This window comes from Protopterus annectens, chromosome 1.part1, assembly GCF_019279795.1.
Source record: "Protopterus annectens isolate FY-2018-M chromosome 1.part1, PAN1.0, whole genome shotgun sequence".
Classification (NCBI taxonomy): domain Eukaryota; kingdom Metazoa; phylum Chordata; order Ceratodontiformes; family Protopteridae; genus Protopterus; species Protopterus annectens.
Window position 1 is genome coordinate 33,122,543 of NC_056726.1, and position 19,084 is coordinate 33,141,626.

The window sequence follows — 19,084 nt, forward strand, 5'->3', positions numbered from 1 at the left end:
TTGCAAGCACCTGGTCAGTCACAATGTCCTTCTGAGGATGTAGCCAATTCAAGGCTCTTAGATTAGTTCGAATACAATGGGTGCATGTCTTCTTTAATGCTTCTCTTTGTCTCTTTCTTGTTCACCAGCTGGACATTATCTCTGATAGTGCGCACAAGGCCGTTCTTCTGGTGGAAGCAGGAAAAGATACACATGCACACAGATTCATTATTTTCTAACTTTGCAAAATAATCTTTTCACTGACAGACATGAGCCAGGCCGAGCTGATCGCTGCCAAGGCCAAGTTTCTAGTCACACTGCAGCTTATGCTTCAAGCAATAATATGCGAGTTTATTTCTACTATTATTCTAGTGAAACAGAATTAAATGCATTACATATTATTCTATTTCTCAATCTATGTATTCCATATATGTTCAAGTTCATTTATATATCTAACCACACAACTTATATATGTCTGAATGTTTGGATACATATCTTTCTAGCAGCTTATATGTGAATACATATTTTTCTTAGTAGCTTATAAGTGAATATATATTTTCTTAGTAGCTTATATGTAAATACATATTTTCTTAGTAGCTTATATGTGAATACATATTTTTCTGACAAGGTTTATATATTTTTCATGCCAAAGTAACCAGTTTGTGATCAGACTTAACTGATGAAGGGGATACTAAGGGGACATTACCTACAGATTCTATATTTGTAAGGACCAATAATATTGCCTTCAGTGAGTTCTTTGGCAATCTGGTCATTTATGAAATTTGAAAATTTGGGAGGCTATCTTTCAACTGAGGTAAAATATTCCTGTCAATCAATGGGTAATTACAATCTCCCAAGATAACAGAATTTCTGTGTATAGAAAGTTCATCTACTACATTTAGGAATTTAATATAATTTTCTGGAGACATAGAGAGAGTCCTGTAAAATGCTATGATCCAATGACTTGTTCTATTTATTGCAATTTAGATCTCAATGAATTGTGTTTGTGGGTCAATAGGAATTTGTCTAGAGATAATCTGATCTCTAACTAATATGGAGATGCCCAACAGTTTCTATCAGGTCAAAAGTCATGGAAGGCACACAACACAGGTACATAGGTATGTTTTATGAGCAAGTAAACCACGTTCTGATAATTACATATATGAATGTACTCCAAATGTAAGAAGGCAACAAGGTTAACCAATTTGTTATTTAGACTCCTATCATTGAGCAGATCCACCTTGATATGGTTTTGTGTTTGATTTGTCTTATTATTTAAGCTGTGAGGTTCATTAGCTGGACTCTGACTAAAAAAGGCACTATGAGGACAGCAAGGGCTTTAGCCAGTATGTGAAAACCTTGGCATGAAAGATAAAAGCCATAACTGGGAAAGCAAGTAGAATTATCATGTATCTCATCCCAAGCTGGCAGATACCAGATCCCCATAGCATGACAACAGCTACAAAGACAATTGTTGAAGACAATCAGGTTTTCTATGTCTTCAGTATCATTCTTGGAAAAGGAGGGATTTTGCTAAATACCAAGGTTCTTCCTGCATTTGTGGCATGAATGCAAAACTATGACATGGCTGTCTGCATATCCCTCAGGATTTTGAGTGACAAGTTGTTGACTACCACATGGACTACCACCACGCTGTAATCACATCTGTTTGGCTTAAGTGTCCTAAGAGCCCCCTGGGAGATTAGAGACCTTGGCACCTGAAAGACAACTCACAGCCACCCTGTTCTTATCTAGCCTTGTGAACACTGGATCATTGTATCTGACTATAGAGTCACCAATTATTAATATGCTTTTATTTGTACAGTGTTTTGGTGTATTAGATTTGAGGTGATTTACTTCTTGGTGACTGTGACACCTCTGCACTGGTCCAATAATTAAGGAGCCTCAATCCTCACCACTGACAACAGTGGGAATGTACACAGTGGGTGGATGACAAGTACACACACAGTAATATGCAATTTCCCTTAAGAGCATACAGAGATCACAGTCAGTCTGGTGCTGGTTTCTCCCTCTTTCTGCAGATCCTCAGAAAGACTCCCCACTGGCATAGCTATAGGGCTGAGATCTCAGCTAAGTGGACAAATCAAGATCTCCAGTACCTTCTCTGTCCAACTAGTGCTTTGTGTCCCTGCCCAAGTAGCTGGCACACAAATGCTTTCAGATTTGATTTATATATACACACACACACACACACACACACACACACACACACACACACACACACACACACACACACACTCCAGGGAGAGGCTGACACAGGTTTACTAGCTATGACCCCATCTGCCCAGACTATAAGGTAGTTTACACTGCCACCAGACACTACTTATCAGCTTCTTTAAGGCCCTTAACAAAGGATGTCCAAGCATACTGTGTAATGTTACTATTAATCCAAATGGTAGTCTGACTAAGTGCAAGGCTATCTAGGAGTGGCCTGTACAGTGTCACCAATTAGATATGCAAGTAAGCTAAGAGTGTAAATATCTCTAAGCAGACCATCCACAATTGAAAGATTTAAATTTATTTATTAATAAATAATAAAAGAACAAGACAGTACTCAGTAAGTAATCAGTTACATCAGAGTTCAAAGTCACAGCAAATATTTAAAACAACATTGCAGGACAGTCTCAAATAAATAAAGAAAACAGCTAAGCTACACTTTCCTATATTCCTATGCCCTAAAAATGTACAGCAAGGCAAATGCAGAGGTGAGTGGATATTTCCAGCTGACATTGTTAGGTCAAAGACAAATACAAAATGTACAGTCTCTCTCTGACAGAGTTCTTAAATTAATATCAAATATTACTGCTAGGTTAGATTGGATGACATCACTTTTTGTCAGCTGACTTCAGTTCCCAAGCTAAACCCATTTTGTCAGAAACTAATAGAATTTTAGCATCTCTCTGTGGAAAAGACATATCTCTCAGATGTTTGCAGATCCTGGAAGTCATAAAAGAATAAAACATTCTACATCTTAAACCTAGTAATTACGTCTCTTTCAAGACAACACAAAAACTTCTAGCTCTAGACATTGTGTCGGCTACTACACTGAAACTGAGAGATAACATCTCTTTTATTACATGGTTATGAAACAATTTCATTTCAACTATTTTCTCTGAATTGTTTTCAAGTTAACCTCCTGTGTTCCAGTTTCCATTAAAACATATACATCTAAACAGTCACAGTAGGGCAGGTACATTCCTGTTCTATTCCAATTGGGAATGCTGTGATTACATTTTAGTTCAGTACTTTACACACACTTCTGTATAAATCATATCAATATTCACAAATGACATAGAATTATTTACAAAATTCCAGATAGCTGGGCTGGCAGTATTCTCTTTGTCACAGTGACTAATTACTATGGTTTTATCAAAATCCACTACAGAGTTTGGTTTTCACTGATCCCCAGTCTTTATGGCTCTAATAGGTTTAGGCAAGGACTGTTTATTTATTTATTTATTTATTTATTTTTTACAGCCACAGCATATGGTAATTTAATAGGAATGTGTGTGGAGTGCTGTGAAAGTGTACGATGCTCACAGAGTGTGTTTGATTTTGAGAGTGGGTCTCTATTTTGGTTAAGTACTTGAAGCTCTCCCAAATAGATAACGCATGCTAAGTAACAGTCATTGTCTGTATGCATCAGGTAAATGCTAAACTACCTGAGTATACCAAGTGCTATGTAAGTGACAACTGAGGGGAAACAATCTTGCAGATCTTCCATTTCATTTCAAGTTGGTATATTTAGCAAATTAATCCTGTATCAGAATTAAGGCTCTAATTATTTTATACAGCATTTAGCATCCCCCACAAATCCACAATGATCCCTATTTATTAATAAAGGTAATATTCCAGCCAATCATTTACACTGAGATTGTCCTATATAAGGCATGTAACAAGGAGGGGTTTAACTTCTTTAGATATAACAGTTATTATACCATCTTCTAGAGTTTTAGAATGATGTTCCTATCAAATACCTTATTAAATAAGTCATATCAGTGATAAATAAGGTAATCCCCTTATAACTTCCAAACTTCCAATGGGATATCATCTCCACCCAGTAATTTTCCATTGGACTGCTTCCTAATCACCACAACTATGTCCTCCCTAGTTATTGGAGCTTGCAGTTTTTTTCTCTGTTTATTCATTAGTTTAGAGAGATTTCGTTACTTTAAAATGAGTTCCACATTTTCACTTTCTATGCAAGGGAATTTCTGATGAGTACAAAGACTTTAGTATTCTTCAAACACACTTAAAATGTCTTCCCAGGCCACCTGTAACTTCCCCTTGCTTTTTCTTAATTTTTATTACAGCCCTCTTCACTTTCATGTGATGCAATTTCATGGCTAAGTCTTTAGTTGTTTATGGTTATCACCTAAAATTGTATGTTATAACTTGTACTTTGAAACAGAATTTTTCTCAAACTATCCCCAAATTTCCTGTTAACACTTATCTATGTCTCTTTCCTCTACTTCAGTTAACCACAATCTTACTTAGTGTTGCCTTACTGCAACACTACATTTGAATTGTTTTTAGTGCTGTTTTAGCTGCTTTTCTATAAAAAACAAACAAAAAAATCTATGCTTCTTTCCCACCTTTCCTGTAACTAGTCTAGTCCTGATACAGATTTGCTGTATCCAGGACTGTTTGTAAGCTTCTGAGCCGCCTCAAGCCTTTCTGTGTTGGACCAAAGCCTTCTAGCTTATCAGTGGGAGTGGTAAGCACTAGGTAGCCTATCTACCACAAGAGGAGTGGTTTCTGGCCCAGACATTGTAGTTTATTGGCCATTTGGCCAGTTTTTCCATCTCTTTCATCTTTCTGGTTTAAAAGCCCACATTTGCACTTCTTTCCTGCCTTTTCTATAACTAGTCAATCCCAGATACAGGTTTGCTGTATCCAAGACTGTAAGCTTCTGAGCCCCCAAGCCTTTCTGTGTCAGAGGGAAGCCTTCTAGCTTATCAGTGGGAGTGGTAAGCACTAGGTAATCTATCTAGCCTACAGATTTGTTGTTTCCAGGACTGTAAGTTTTTGAAGAGTACCAAAAAGTCTGCTCTTCAATTTTTCCCTTAGATCTGCTAGTTCTCTCCTCTCCTGCACTTTTACTAGCTTATTAGTCTAGCACTTTACCAGACTTCTTGTAGGAATTATTGTAGCACACAAAAGTGCTACCAGCACTAAACACTCTACAAGGAAACAGGTCCAGTACGTATTGTTAATGCCCACCCCTCCAGGCATCTCTAAAGGTCAGTTACCTGTGCTTTCTCCTATTAACCTGGTGAACTTGGCATCTTGAGGTAATGTAGCAACTGCCTCATGTACACTGACAACCCTCTCCTCTTACCTCCCAACACTCAGACCTGTGAGAGATGCACTTAAAATTCCAAATTGGAAGCCATGCACTCTCCAGCCAAGACCTGAATATTTGGTCAAGAGGAGATGGTCAACACATGGAACACATAGCCCTCCAGAACACACACCAGCACTGCCTTGACATAAAAACACAAACCACATACCCTCCTTTGGGGAGGCTCTCAATAAAATCTACCCAAACAGCAGAGACCTTCAAGGCAGAAACGCACTCGACCACCACAACAAAAAACTAATCACGAGACACATTACTCTCATAAACAGTGTGCCACTAAACCAAAGCCCCTAAGGCAAAACAGCATGCCCAACACACTAGTCATATGAGACTCGATAATGAGGCACACTGATGTCCCACTCACTAGGTTGAATAAGGAGAAATAACAGTCAGCTGCCTGTCAGGTGCCAGGATCCACCACATAATGCTCACACTCAGATCTCTCCACAACAGGTACAAATATGACTCTGTCATTGTACATGTGGGTGTGAATGACCCGAGAAGTACCACCCTGGACTACATGAAAAGAGACATAGAGGAGCTCTTGGATTATGTAGCCCAGGCTGGCATGACCCAAGCCCTGAGCAGTCCCCTACCATCACCCAGAATGATACCACAGTACAAGCAGAAAATGATTGATTTCAACAATTGGCTAAGTTTCCGATGTCATTCTAAGGGGATCCCGTATCTGTCTGCCTGGGATGACATGAGACAGACCTCGATGCTTTGCCAGAGATGGCCTGCATCTGTCACCCCCTGGGCTTCTGGATACTGGCCAAGGCTCATGCCACCCTTATAGTGCCTTTTTTAGGCGGTGTTCCAAAGACCAAATTACCACCATAACAGCTACAAACAAATGCAATCTGGGGGGTCATGCTGCTCAATGATAGAAGTCTAAATCTCAAACTGCACTCACTCGAAGCACTCCTTAAAATGGAGAACATCGACATTTGTGCTGTAACAGAGCCTGGTTCAAGGCAGAAGAAAGCACCCCTGCACTACCAGGCTATAATTCATTCCACACCTTTCGGTCCCAGAATTTGGACTGAAGCTCCAAAGGTGGTGGTGTTTCCATATTCATAAAGGATGCACACACCTCCAGACTGGTATCCCAACATAACTCATCAGAGATACTTCAGGTGCAGCTAACACTGGGCAAGACACCAATTCAGGTCGTAGCCTGCTATAGGTCCCCAACCATGTCCCAAGCCTCACACTCCATGTTCCTAAGCACCCTGGAGAATATTAGGGTCCAACCTAACACACTCATACCAGGCAACTTCAACAACCCCTTCATTAACTGGGAAAACTACTCATGTACCAATACACTTGCCCAACATTTCATGGAATTCATTAATTCCAATGCCCTGGATCAGCTCATTCTTACCCCCACTAGAGGTAACAATATCCTTGATCTGGTCATTACTAACATGAGCAACCATAGCTCGACACCAATAGTCAACTCCTCCCTGGTAAGATCCGACCACAAACAAATCATCTTGGAAATCCACATCCCTTTCACCCCCCTGCAAAGGTAATCATTATGAAAAACTTCTCCAAAGCTAACTTTGGGCTCCTAAAAACAGAAGTGGCTAACTTCCCGGCACCCATGCAAATGGAGAATAGTTGCATGACTGCCAAATCATACACAAATGCACTGAAGGAAAAATCACACAAATGCATGGATCTCATCATACCCAATAGAACCAAGATGCTCTCCTCCAAAAAAGGAAGTCGATCTGGTTGTCCCCTGCCATAAACAAACTCTACAACAGAAGTAGAAAACTGATGCAGAATAAGGTGAAGTCCCAAGACTGGAAGAACTCCCTTATCAGCCTCAACAAAAAGTTGAGATCCCTCATCAAATCCTATAAAGCTAGCTATGAAAACAGAATGGCAGGAGATAGTAAAGACAACCACAACACCTTCTATAGTTATGTAAAGAATCTCCACGGCAATACCCAGATTTGCTGTGAGCTACTGCACAATGGTACCTCCTATACCGAGCCAACAGATATTGCCAATATACTGGCAGACAGATTCAGTGCCAATTTTACCCCTCTCTCCCCCACCAAAGGACCAATCACAATACCAGTAGATTGCCAGGCACCCAGTATTACTGCTGCACAGGTTAAAACTGCACTGTCCAAGGCTAAGAATACAGCTTCTATGGGACCTGACAATATCCCTGGCTGTGTTCTACATGAACTACAGAGTGAACTGGCACCCCACCTGTATGCCATGTTCAATCACAGCCTCACCTCAGGCTGTGTCCCTACCAAATGGTGCACTGATACAGTCATCCCTCTCCACAAAGGGGGAGCGACTACTGACCCTGGGAACTATCACCCCATTAGCCTGATTAGTCTAATATGCAAAGCTATGGAATGCATCATCATGGACCTAATAAACAAGGATATAGGGAATCTCCAAACTCTGGATCACACACAGTTTGCTTGTGTGAAGGGTAGATCATGCCTTTTCAACCTGGTTGACTACTTTGAGTCAGTCACCAGAGCTGTGGATGAAGACAAGGTAAGTCATACAGCCTACCTTGATCTGGCTAAGGCCTTTGATACTATTCCCCACTTAGGAATCAAAGAAAAACTCGCTAAGCTAGGCATCGACCCCTATATCACTAGGTGGGTTGCAAACAGATAGAACCCACAGTGTGAAAGTAGCTGACTCCAAGTCAGACTGCCGACCAGTCACATGTGGAGTCCCACAGGGTTCGGTCCTGGGTCCTCTCCTGTTTGGTATCTACTTCTCTGAAGTCCAAGCCAACATGAAGGGACTCTGGCTGACAAAGTTCGCCAGACAATTCCAAGTTGGGAGCTATTATTAACTCCCAGAGTGATGTTGACATCCTACAGAAAGGCCTCACTGAGACAAATGACTGGTGTCAGAAGTATGGCCTTAAGCTCAATGCCAAAAAATGTGTCGTTATCCCCTTTGGGAAAATACCAGTTCCCATGAATTACCACATCGATGGTAGTCCACTGAACGCAGAATGTGTTATAATACATCTGAGAACACAAGTTGACAGCAACCTCTCTTTTGACCACCTCATTGCCACTGTGGTCAGAAAGCCCTTCTATGTGGCACATCTCATTACTAAGGGTTTTGCATCCAGGAAGAAAGAGGTCATTGTCTCCCCCTACTCTTCCCTCGTTAGGTCAGTCATTGAGTACAATCCCCCATCTGGCATGTACTACACTAGACACCTGCAACAACTGGAGAGGCTGCAAAACTACCTCACAAAGAGGATCCTAGGCCTTAAACACTTGTCCTATATGGACAGATTCAAAAATCTCCAACTGGTCTCTGTCTCATATTACCTATTTATAGTTTCATAGTATAGTACTAGGCTATCTGCCCTAGGGCATTTATAAGCCTAGCCAAAGTGTATGTAGCTTTCACCACCCCATGTAATGATACAAAAGTGTACAATTTAAATTAAATTTAGTTTACTGTGCCTCTATCTAGCAATGACACAGAGATGACCCCCGGGGTAAACCTACGATCACCCATCCATTCGTCCAGATTTCTCTTGAAGAGAGTCAGTGAGGGGCTCTGCCTAACATGGACAGGTATCCTGTTCCAGAGTGCGGGAAGCCTCTGGGTTATGAATCTGTCCCTCCAGCATGTCCTATTCATATTTGTGCTGAGGTTTAGATCTTTAGCTCTGATGTGATGTGATGTGATGAGGCTCTGATGGATTTGGATTTTTTGAGGTGGAGCATGCCCATTAATTCTGAATTGGACATGGCCTTGTACGTAAGGCACAGATCACCTCTGAGCAGGCGGTATGCTACTGAATAGAGCTGGAACTTTTTCAGTCTGGCAGCATATGACATATGCTGGAAACCCTTGATCCTCTTGGTAAGGTACTTTTGGGGTCTCTCCAGCTGCTGCAGGTGCCGGGTGAGGTACATACCAAATGGGGCATTGTACTCAATCATAGGCCTGATAAGGGAGGAATATAAGGGTACAATGACATCCTTTGATCTGGATGTGAATCCCTTCATGATAAGGTGGGCAAGGTAGAAGGTCTTTCTAACCACTTTGGCGACATGGGTCTCAAATGAGAGGTCACTGTCAACTTGGGTCCCCAGGTCTCTGATTACTTTTTCCGTACTTAATGGATTACCACCTATGTGGGAATTTGTGGGTACTTTGTTTTTTCCAAAGGGGATGACTATACATTTTTTGGCATTTAGTTTAAGGCCATGACTCTGGCACCAGTCGTCTGTTTCTGTGAGGCCCTTTTGGAGGATGCATGTGTCAGCTGGTGTGTTGACTATGGCGCCTAGTTTGCAGTCGTCTGTGAACTTTGTCAGCCACAACCCCCCCTATGTTTGCCTGCACATCTGAGAAATAAATGCCAAACAAGAGGGGTCCCAAGACAGAGCCCTGTGGGACTCCACTTGTGATTGGCTTAGAGTCTGACATAGCTCCAGCTATTCTGACTTTGTGGGTTCTGTCCTTTAGCCAGTTTGCAACCCATCTTGTTACAAATGGGTTTACCTTTAAGCTGTTGAGCTTGTCTATGATGCCTGAGTGGGGTATTGTGTCGAAGGCTTTTGCCAGATCCAGGTAGGCTGTATGAACTGCTTTGCCTTCATCAATGGCTCTAGTGACTGTTTCAAAAAAGTCCACCAGGTTTAAAAGACAGGATCTGCCTTTTACAAAGCCGAACTGGGTAGGGTCAATTGTCTGTAGGTCCCCGATGTCTTTGTTTATGAGTTCCATAATGATCCTTTCCATAGCTTTGCAGACCAGGCTAGTCAAGCTTATGGGGCGGTAGTATCCAGGGTCTGTAGAGGTGCCACCTTTGTGGAGTGGGACCACTGTAGCTGTACGCCAGTGTTCAGGGATGTACCCTGTAGCAAGGCTAAGATTAAACAGCATTCTTATGTGCGGGTTTAGCTCCTCTAGGAGTTTACGTAGCACGCAACCCAGGACACCATCAGGTCCCATGTATGCTGTATTTTTAGCTTTGCTGAGGGCAGCTCTCACCTGGACATCTGAGATTTCTGGGAGGTTGCATTCAGCTGAGATATTTATTTCGTTTTTTGGGGGAGAGGGAGGGGAGAAATTTGCACTGAACCTGTCTGCCAGTATGTTGGCAATATCTGTGGGTTCAGTGTATTTTTTGCTGTTATGAACTAACCCTGCACATATCCGAGGGTTTCTGCCCAGGTTTCTAACATAACTGAAGAAGGCCTTGTGATTATCTTTAGTGTCCTTAGCGATTTTTCTCTGGAAGTTGGCTTTTGATGATTTTATTAGCGAGCGTAGTTTATTGCTAGTGCTGATCAGGGATGCCTTCCCTTTATGGAATTTTGCTCTGTCTTGCAGTAGCTTCCTTCTCTTGTTATAAAGTTTGTTTATGGCTGGGGTCCACCAGATAGGATGCCTGCCTTTGGTGGAAAGGGTCTTGGTTTTATTTGGGATTGCATGATCCATGCATTCTTGGAGATGCCCATAGAAAGCATTTGTGAAGGATTCAGCAGTGTGGGATGTGGTTTCCACTGGCCCAGGGGGCTTGAAGGATACCATTTCAGTCCTAAGGAGTGTAAAGTCGGCTTTTGAGAAGTTTCTCACTGTGGTCTTTTGTGCTGGGGGTGGAGGTGGGATATGAATATCTAGGGTTATTAGTTTATGGATTGATCTCACCAGTGAGGGGAATACTTCCGGTGTTGAGCATTTTGTCCCCACATTTGTGATGATCAGGTCAAGTATATTATTTCCCCTTGTGGGGGAGGTGACTAGTTGTTCCATCGCATTTGAGTTGATGAATTCAAGGAACCTTTGGGCTAGGGTGTTGGGGCTTGAGTAATGCACCCAGTCTATGTTTGGGTAGTTGAAGTCTCCCAATATGATGGCATTTGGTGAGACATTCATATTCTCCAGTGTCTTCAGGAAGGCTGAATGGAGTTCCTGAGATTGCGAGGGTGGTCTGTAGCATGCTACAAGTTGTATAGCAGTTTTGCCTACGGTTAGTTGCACATGGATGGTCTCCGATGCTTCGTGCATTGCCACTAACCTGGAGGTGTGGGTGTCTTTAATGAATATGGACACTCCCCCTACTTTTGTGGTTCGGCCCAGGTTTTGGGGCCGAAATGCATGATACGAGGTATAACCTGGTAGGGCTGGGGTGCTCTCAGGAGCCTTGAACTAGGTTTCAGTTACTGCACAGACATCGATGCCCTCCATACTGAGGAGTGCTTCGAGAGACTGCATCTTGAGATTTAGACTTCTGGCATTGAGCAGCATTACCCTTAGTTTTTTTTCCTTTATTGTTTTCTAAGGTGGTGGGTTTGTCTTTTGAGCCTTGCCTAAAAAAGGCACTATGGGGGTGGCAAGAGCCTTAGCCAATATCCGGAAGCCCAGTGGTGACAAGTGCAAGCCGTCCCTTGCGAAGCAGCATGGCTTGTCCAGCATGTCATCCCAAGCAGACAGACATTGGATCCCCCTAGAATGACACCAGTAATTAAGACAATTATTAAAGCTGATCATCTTGTCTTTGTATTGTGGCATCATTCTTGGTGAGGGAAAGATGCTGCTCAGGGTCAGGGTCATACCGGCCTGGGCTACATAATCAGAGAGCTCTTCTATGTCTCTTTTCATGTAGTCCAAGGAGGTACGTCTCAGGTCATTCACGCCAGCATGGACAATGATGGACTCATATTTCTACTTGCTTTGGAGTGACCTAAGTGCTTGTGTTATGTGGCAGATCCTAGCTCCCGACAGGCAGCTCACCGTTACCCTCTCTTTGTTCAGCCTGGTAAGCGGGACTTCAGTGTGTCTGACTATAGAGTCACCTATTACTAGTGTATCAGGCATGGTGTTTCACCTTAAGAGCTGTGATTGTTTGGCACACTGACTTTGTGTACTATGTGTTGCTTGTGCAGAGTTTTGAGGTGGTGTTTTCTTGGATGTCTGCTCTGGGAGCCTCTGTTGTTTCGGTAAGTTTTTCATTAGAGCCTCCGAGTATGTCTTTGTGTTATTATGTGCTTGGTTTGCAGTTGTGGTTGGTTTATGTGAGAATGGGTTTGTTGTGTGTGTGGTTACCTTCTCCTCCTGTCTGGTCTTGCTAGTCCTGTGTTGAGAGAGTTCAGCCTATAGTTTGGCTATATAGTTGCATCTCTCACATGTGTTTGTGTTTGTTGGGAGGAGGAGAGGGTTGTCTGTGTACATGAGACAATTGTAACTTTGTCTCAGGATTCCCAGATTAACCAGCTGAACTGGAGAGGATGTCAGTAATATACCACTCGACATGCCAGAATAGTATAAGGGGGTGATGTGTAACTGGGTCAGAGAGAGGACTTTGAAGGGAAGTGGGTATTAGCACGGGTTGTAGGTGGATGTAGTGCTTACGTTAGTTTACAGGTGCTTCACTTAAAAGAAACGTTTTAGGAGCAAGTGCTAGGCTTATGATAAAGCAAATAGACTGATTTTGTTGAAAGTAGAGCTTTCTTAAGGGAAAAAATTGAAGTGCAGACTTGGCGGAGCCAGGAATAGTTTAAGCCTGTTTAGCTATGCGCACAATTTCTCAAAGCCGCACAAACGCGGATTTTAAACAGGGAACTTCAAAAGAGCTGGAAATGGTCCAAAACGACCAATTACTACAAGCTCTTGTGCTGAGGTCACTCCTTCAGGGACAGATAGGCTGCTCAAGGCTCCCCACTCCCACTGCTGAGCAAAGAAACTTCTTTCTATCCAAGTAAGGCAATGGACAACACAGGAACTACACCACAGTCCAGAATACAGCAAAACCTGTATACTGGTCTAAACTAGTCGAGAAAGGCGGGAAAACAAGGATTTTTTTAGTTTTTTTTTTTGTTTTTTAGATTAAAAAGTACACAGAAATGCAGGAAAAACAGCAATAAATCACTTACACAGGCTAGTTCACTTTAGTGGGTAGCCTCAACAGTTAAATTTAACAACAAACTTTCGACCAAATGTAACTTTAAGTGCAGATAATGTACAATGCAAAAAACAGGTAATAAAGCAGTTTAAACTTGTTCAAAGTAAGAAAAGGAAGGTCTCTCAGATAAAAACAGCAAAAAAATACTTAGATCAGGAAAGTAATCGCTTTTCTCAGTTCTCTGCTGCTAGCACCACTCTGCAGGACCACAAGGAGCTGTTTCTGAGTAGTACAGCCAGAAAAAAACACTCAGGGGCGGATGTTAAACAGGGAACTTCAAAAGAGCTGGAAATGGTCCAAAACGACCAATTACTACAAGTTCTTGTACTGAGGTCACTCCATCAGGGACAGATAGGCTGCTCAAGGCTCCCCACTCCCACTGGTGAGCAAAGAAACTTCCGAACTTTAGAGGTGATCTCTGCTTGCCTTACAAAGGCATGTCTGACCCATCTCTGTTAAATGCTACATCGAAAAAAATCCCAATCCCTCCGCACCACACACTCCAGAGACCATAACCTCATTACCACACTCAAGAGAACAAGCTGGAGGGACAGTTTCATAACCCAGAGACTGTCCATGATATGGAATAGACTTCCCATAGATGTCAAACTTAGCACCTCACTGGCCCTCTTCAAGAGAAATCTTGATGAGTGGTGGGAAATAGAAAATTCACCCTGGAGATCACTCAAGTGGCTCTACTCAACAGAGGCACTGGGAACTATGGCTGGGTGGCATGATGCCAGGATAATCCTATGGGCTAGGCTTGTAAAGGCTACAAGGCCATTAGTCTAGTACATACCTATGAACCTATAAACCTATGAACCTATTACTGTATTTCTGCTGATCATTTCTAAATAGTTCAGCCATGCAAACTTTGGCTTTAACCTTAAAATTTTACTTATTCTTAGTGTAGGATTCTAATTCATCCAGAGATAGTTCATTTGGCTATGTTGTAATCTATTCTCAGTTTGTACCCTATTTTGTATTGTCTAATATATTATTGGGAAACCTCAAAGGTTCCCTCCTTGTTGTCGATCATTACTTAGGTCCATAATATCCAAAATAACAAATGCATGATATGACAGAACTGTAGGTGTCACATAGGCTTCACAAACCAGGTGCCTGTACTCTTGATGCATCAGGATTTTATCTGCTCAGGTCCATACTTTATGTCAAGGAGAGCAATAAGTGAACTCATTTTGTGTGTTGTCCGTTCTTACTACTGCCTAGGAATCAACTAACCTGGTAATCATGCAATACTGGTTAAATGTTTCTCCATTCCATCACTTCATCCTTCTCTCTCTCTCTTTCTCTGTGCATTTGCCTGTTCCTTTTTCTCCCTCATTTGCAAACCTTCCCTGAAAGACCATAATCTGTGACATAATGTATTGCATTATTTCTTTGTCTACTGTATGGGAGGAAATAAATTTGAATCTAATAATCTGCCCCTGTCAAAAATCTCCCATTATCTATCGAACATATTTTTCATGTTCCTAAGACCCACTGTTAACCATTCTTATGAGGCCAAATATTCAGCCTTTTTAGAATATACTAAATGCCTAGCCACTCCATTAAGACCTGCTGTTTCTTATAAAGAGGAACTGTTTGTCCCTTACCCTTCCTTAGTCTGCAAGGGACTTCCTGCTGTTTCACTTATTAATTTGTGGTGCAACACTCAGTGTCTGCTAAGAATTAGTACTCAGGAATACCCATAAGGCTTGTTGGGCTTTTTCAAGGTCCATAAATGACATGACTCCTGGTGGGAAAAAAAAAAACAAAAAGATTTTTATCATGGCTGGGTAAAACAGTCTGCATTTTAAACATTTCTGTCTGCTAAGATGGAAGGCATGGATGAATGTATTCCTCCTCTTGTGAGTGATGCCACATTTCCACAGGCATGGGGAATTTGATCATTCTGACAGAGTCTTTCAAAGTATACCATTATAGATCACTGGAACAGTGTAGTGCGACATGCTAAAAGTCCTAAAGTACAGTGCTTGCTTTCTATTGTAATTTTTTCTATAGGTATTAATGTCTTTTCAGAGGTGAATATTTTTTTTTTTTATAAAAGATCCAGTGTCTTTTTCTCTGCTCCTTCCAACAATGCTTGAAATCTATTTTTTTTCTTGGATCTGTTTTCATGATCTAGGATTGTGCCCTCCACCAAAGTGAGATGAGCTTCCAGAGCCTGAATCTTAGCATTATACTTTATATTCTCATTTATCAAGGCTTGGGCTGCCTCAGAATGACTGCTTAATGTTGATTCTATTTTATGAAACATCTCAGTGTTCTTGTTACTATACTAGAGCTCATTTTCTTAATGTCTTGGAAAATTAGCTTGGACGAGATTTTTTTAGTTGTATTTACAGATGCATCTTCTGAGTGTGTCAGCGTGCTCTCTATTTCTTCTATTTTACTTCAGTTCTGCACCACTGTGGTTGAGGTGGTTCTGAACATTTATCTTGGCTTAGTTAGGTTGCTTTCTACCATTGGGAATATATAAAGAAACTTGTCTCATATCCAATGAATCCTTCAACCAGCATTTCCAACACCACACCCAATAAATTACAAATCAAACAAAGAAATCACACAGTTTGATGACAGATCACTGCCTAGTCAAACATCACTATACTAGAAGTCCCATTCCATGTGACTCCCTTGATCATTTATGGCTTGTCTGTGGTTGTAGTACTCATTTTGATAAGTCTCTGAGTTTCTGAGGTGAAAGTATTTGACTAGTGAGATAAAGTCCTTGATCAATATTATATTTATGTATTTATTTATTTTTTGTTGGATTCACATTTTATGTAGGATTTTTGGTTTAAATTAATGTGAATAACAACTGTTAACATGATTTCTAGAAATTTCTCATTGTATAGCTAGGAGTGGTTCATGTACTGTCTTTGAAGGTGCCTTGCACATTTTTTTTTGCTGGAATTGTCAGAACAGTGTCTCTAATTAACTAAGGAATATGGAGGTTATAACACATCTCATCACTGCAGTGTAGCTTAATGAAACTCATTTTTAACTTTGCTGCCATATTTTTGTGTTAATTACCATTGGATAGGATGTCATGTATTCAGATTTGTAAATGAACAGCCCATGTACTGAAATGTTGATAAATATATTGGACATTGACTCATATTTAGCTATTTTTGTGGGAACTTGTAACAAGTGAGGAAATGAACCTATATATTTTTTAGATACAGGTATATGGGTGGTGAACCACCTGCAATACATGCTTACAACATCGTTCTGTAATAGTGATTTTTGGTAAAATACTATAGAGGTGGAGAAAATCAAATATCAAAAACTGAACACATTTCTTGTTGCACACTTTGATTATTGGTCAGTTGAGAACAAGTGAGACAAAAAGATATCACACTTTGTGAAACTATGATGTGTCATTATTAATTACAAATCTGTGGTTATGTGCATTAAAAAAAAACATGGAGATAAGGTAAGATTTATTGCACTGTGAGAATCCTCATGAAGATGTCAATAATGCTTTCAGCAGCATTTGAGAAACATACTTTTGCAGGTACTGTAAAAGCAACTTGCTTTTCTAGTTTCAGTTTTCAGTCCTATTGCTGGGTTGAAGACAAAATCTTCATAGTCGGGGCAGTGTCCAAGGCCTTGTAGGAAATTATGTAGGTAGCTATTGAGTGGCCATCCTTAGCTTCTACTACTACTCCAGTTCTATGATGTATTAATTTGTTGGGGATTTGCATTCTATAGCAGTAGTTCCATTGGGAAGACTGTTTCGTAGTGGAAAGGCTTAAAAGGTCAGAATACTCAACAGCCTTGGAATAGCTATGGATCCATATATACTCTGGTGTCCTCTCATAAATGGAGATTGTTTAACAAATTCATTGTTTCCCAGGAAGATTGAAATAGTGCCTCACCTTATTAACTCATAAGGTGAAAATGTATTTTATTTATTTATATATTTTGCTTTTGTTTACTGACTTTGCCCGACTGGGTTTATTCAAAAATTCCTTTTTCTGAAGAGGCCCAGAGAGAAAACTCCATTGAAATACAAATATTTTTAAAGAAACATTCAGTAATATACATGAGCAGATACTAAATAATATACATTATCAAATGCATATGCATTTGATAATTAGATTTATACAAAATGAAAGAAACTAGCAAATTATTATAGTATAAATAACTAACAATTATAATGTAAATAATACTTGTACGTTAGTAGATTTTGAACATTTAGTATTTGAAGATGTGTATTAGTGGGTTTGTCAAAAAGCTAAATAGATCATGTGATCAGTATTTAGAAATTCATGTGGACAGAAAATGTTAATATTGTAGTTAAGAGGTGCAGTATAAAAAAGGATCATAGATGATATTTATGCAAATGTATATATGGATATCATAAGGCTTATATAGAAGTGTGGGTGAGCAGTGTCACAAAACTATGTATTTGACTGGGAAATGCTAGTAAAACTATTTAGATATTTGTGAAGACTGGTTATGGGACATAGGATTCTAAATAGATAGAAATGGTTGACAATGTGACAAGCTGAAGATAACAGTGGAATTTATACTGGAGAATGGAGTTGCAGAACCATTGATTTAGCTGTGCTTTAAATGAGTTTACATTCTAATTGGATTTCAGTTGCAGTGGGATTGGTTATATCCTGCTATTTGAATATAGAGAATTTCCTGTAGTATTAGATGATTTTATTATATGATTAGATGATTTTTCTGTAGAGCATAAAATTCAATTTTTGGAGTTGTGGTGTCTTAAGTTATAAAGGACTGGGCAATTCTTTGACTTATAGAGAAGTGTATGTATTATAGGTAGGTGAGAAAGAGCTAGGTAATGTGGTAGTTCTAACCAGTTTTATTCTCTGAGAGCTATGCAGGGACATGTTCTTTTGTTATAGTTTACTCTTAATGTGGCTATTTTATAATAACATTACTCAAGTTTGGAGAGTTGTGAATCCTCAAGTTTAATGCAGATTGGGGCAGCAGAGAGTAGAGAAAGTAATGGCTATATGTCTTCTGGCTATGTCAGAGAGTTCTTACTTGGTTACAATTCGCCAAGTATTTTGGGTTTCTTATGCCATGATGGGAATGTACTCCATTCCTAAGTCAAAGTATGATTAAATTTCATGAAATTAGTATTATTTCAATCTTTGATGCCAGCCAAAAATGCTCTTTGCAGCACCCACAATGTACCCAGAGCTGACTCCTTCTGCAATTCATACAGAGTTACATGTATTGTCAGCATATCTATTTAATACAACTGTAAATTCTTTTTATGAGACCCATTGGTCCTACTACAATTGGAACTGTCTGGGTACCCATCCTTCACATAGTTTCCAAATCCTGGTATTTTATGACTTTGATTCTCTCTGTGCATAGTGCACTATAATCATTCAGTGTAGATATTTCAATGATCCATGCTATTTTTATCTTTTATTCATAGACAACTATATCTGGTTTTCTGACATCTATTTTTTGCACTGTTGGTAATGGGTAATTCCATGTGCTATAATCTTCATCATACTATACAATGTTTTGTGGTCATGTTTCCAGTGCTTCTCAACTACTTCAATATTGTAATGTTTGCACAATCCCGATCTAGTTTGCCACATAATAATGCTTTGTGGTCATGTTTCCAATGCTTCTCAGTTACTTCAATAGTGCAGTGTTTGCACAGTCCTGATGCAGTTTGCCATATTATTGTGCCTTTTAATATACAGACCTTCTGCCATTAGTGTGTCACACACAGCAACAAGATGTGCAGCTGTTTGCAGTTCTGTTTT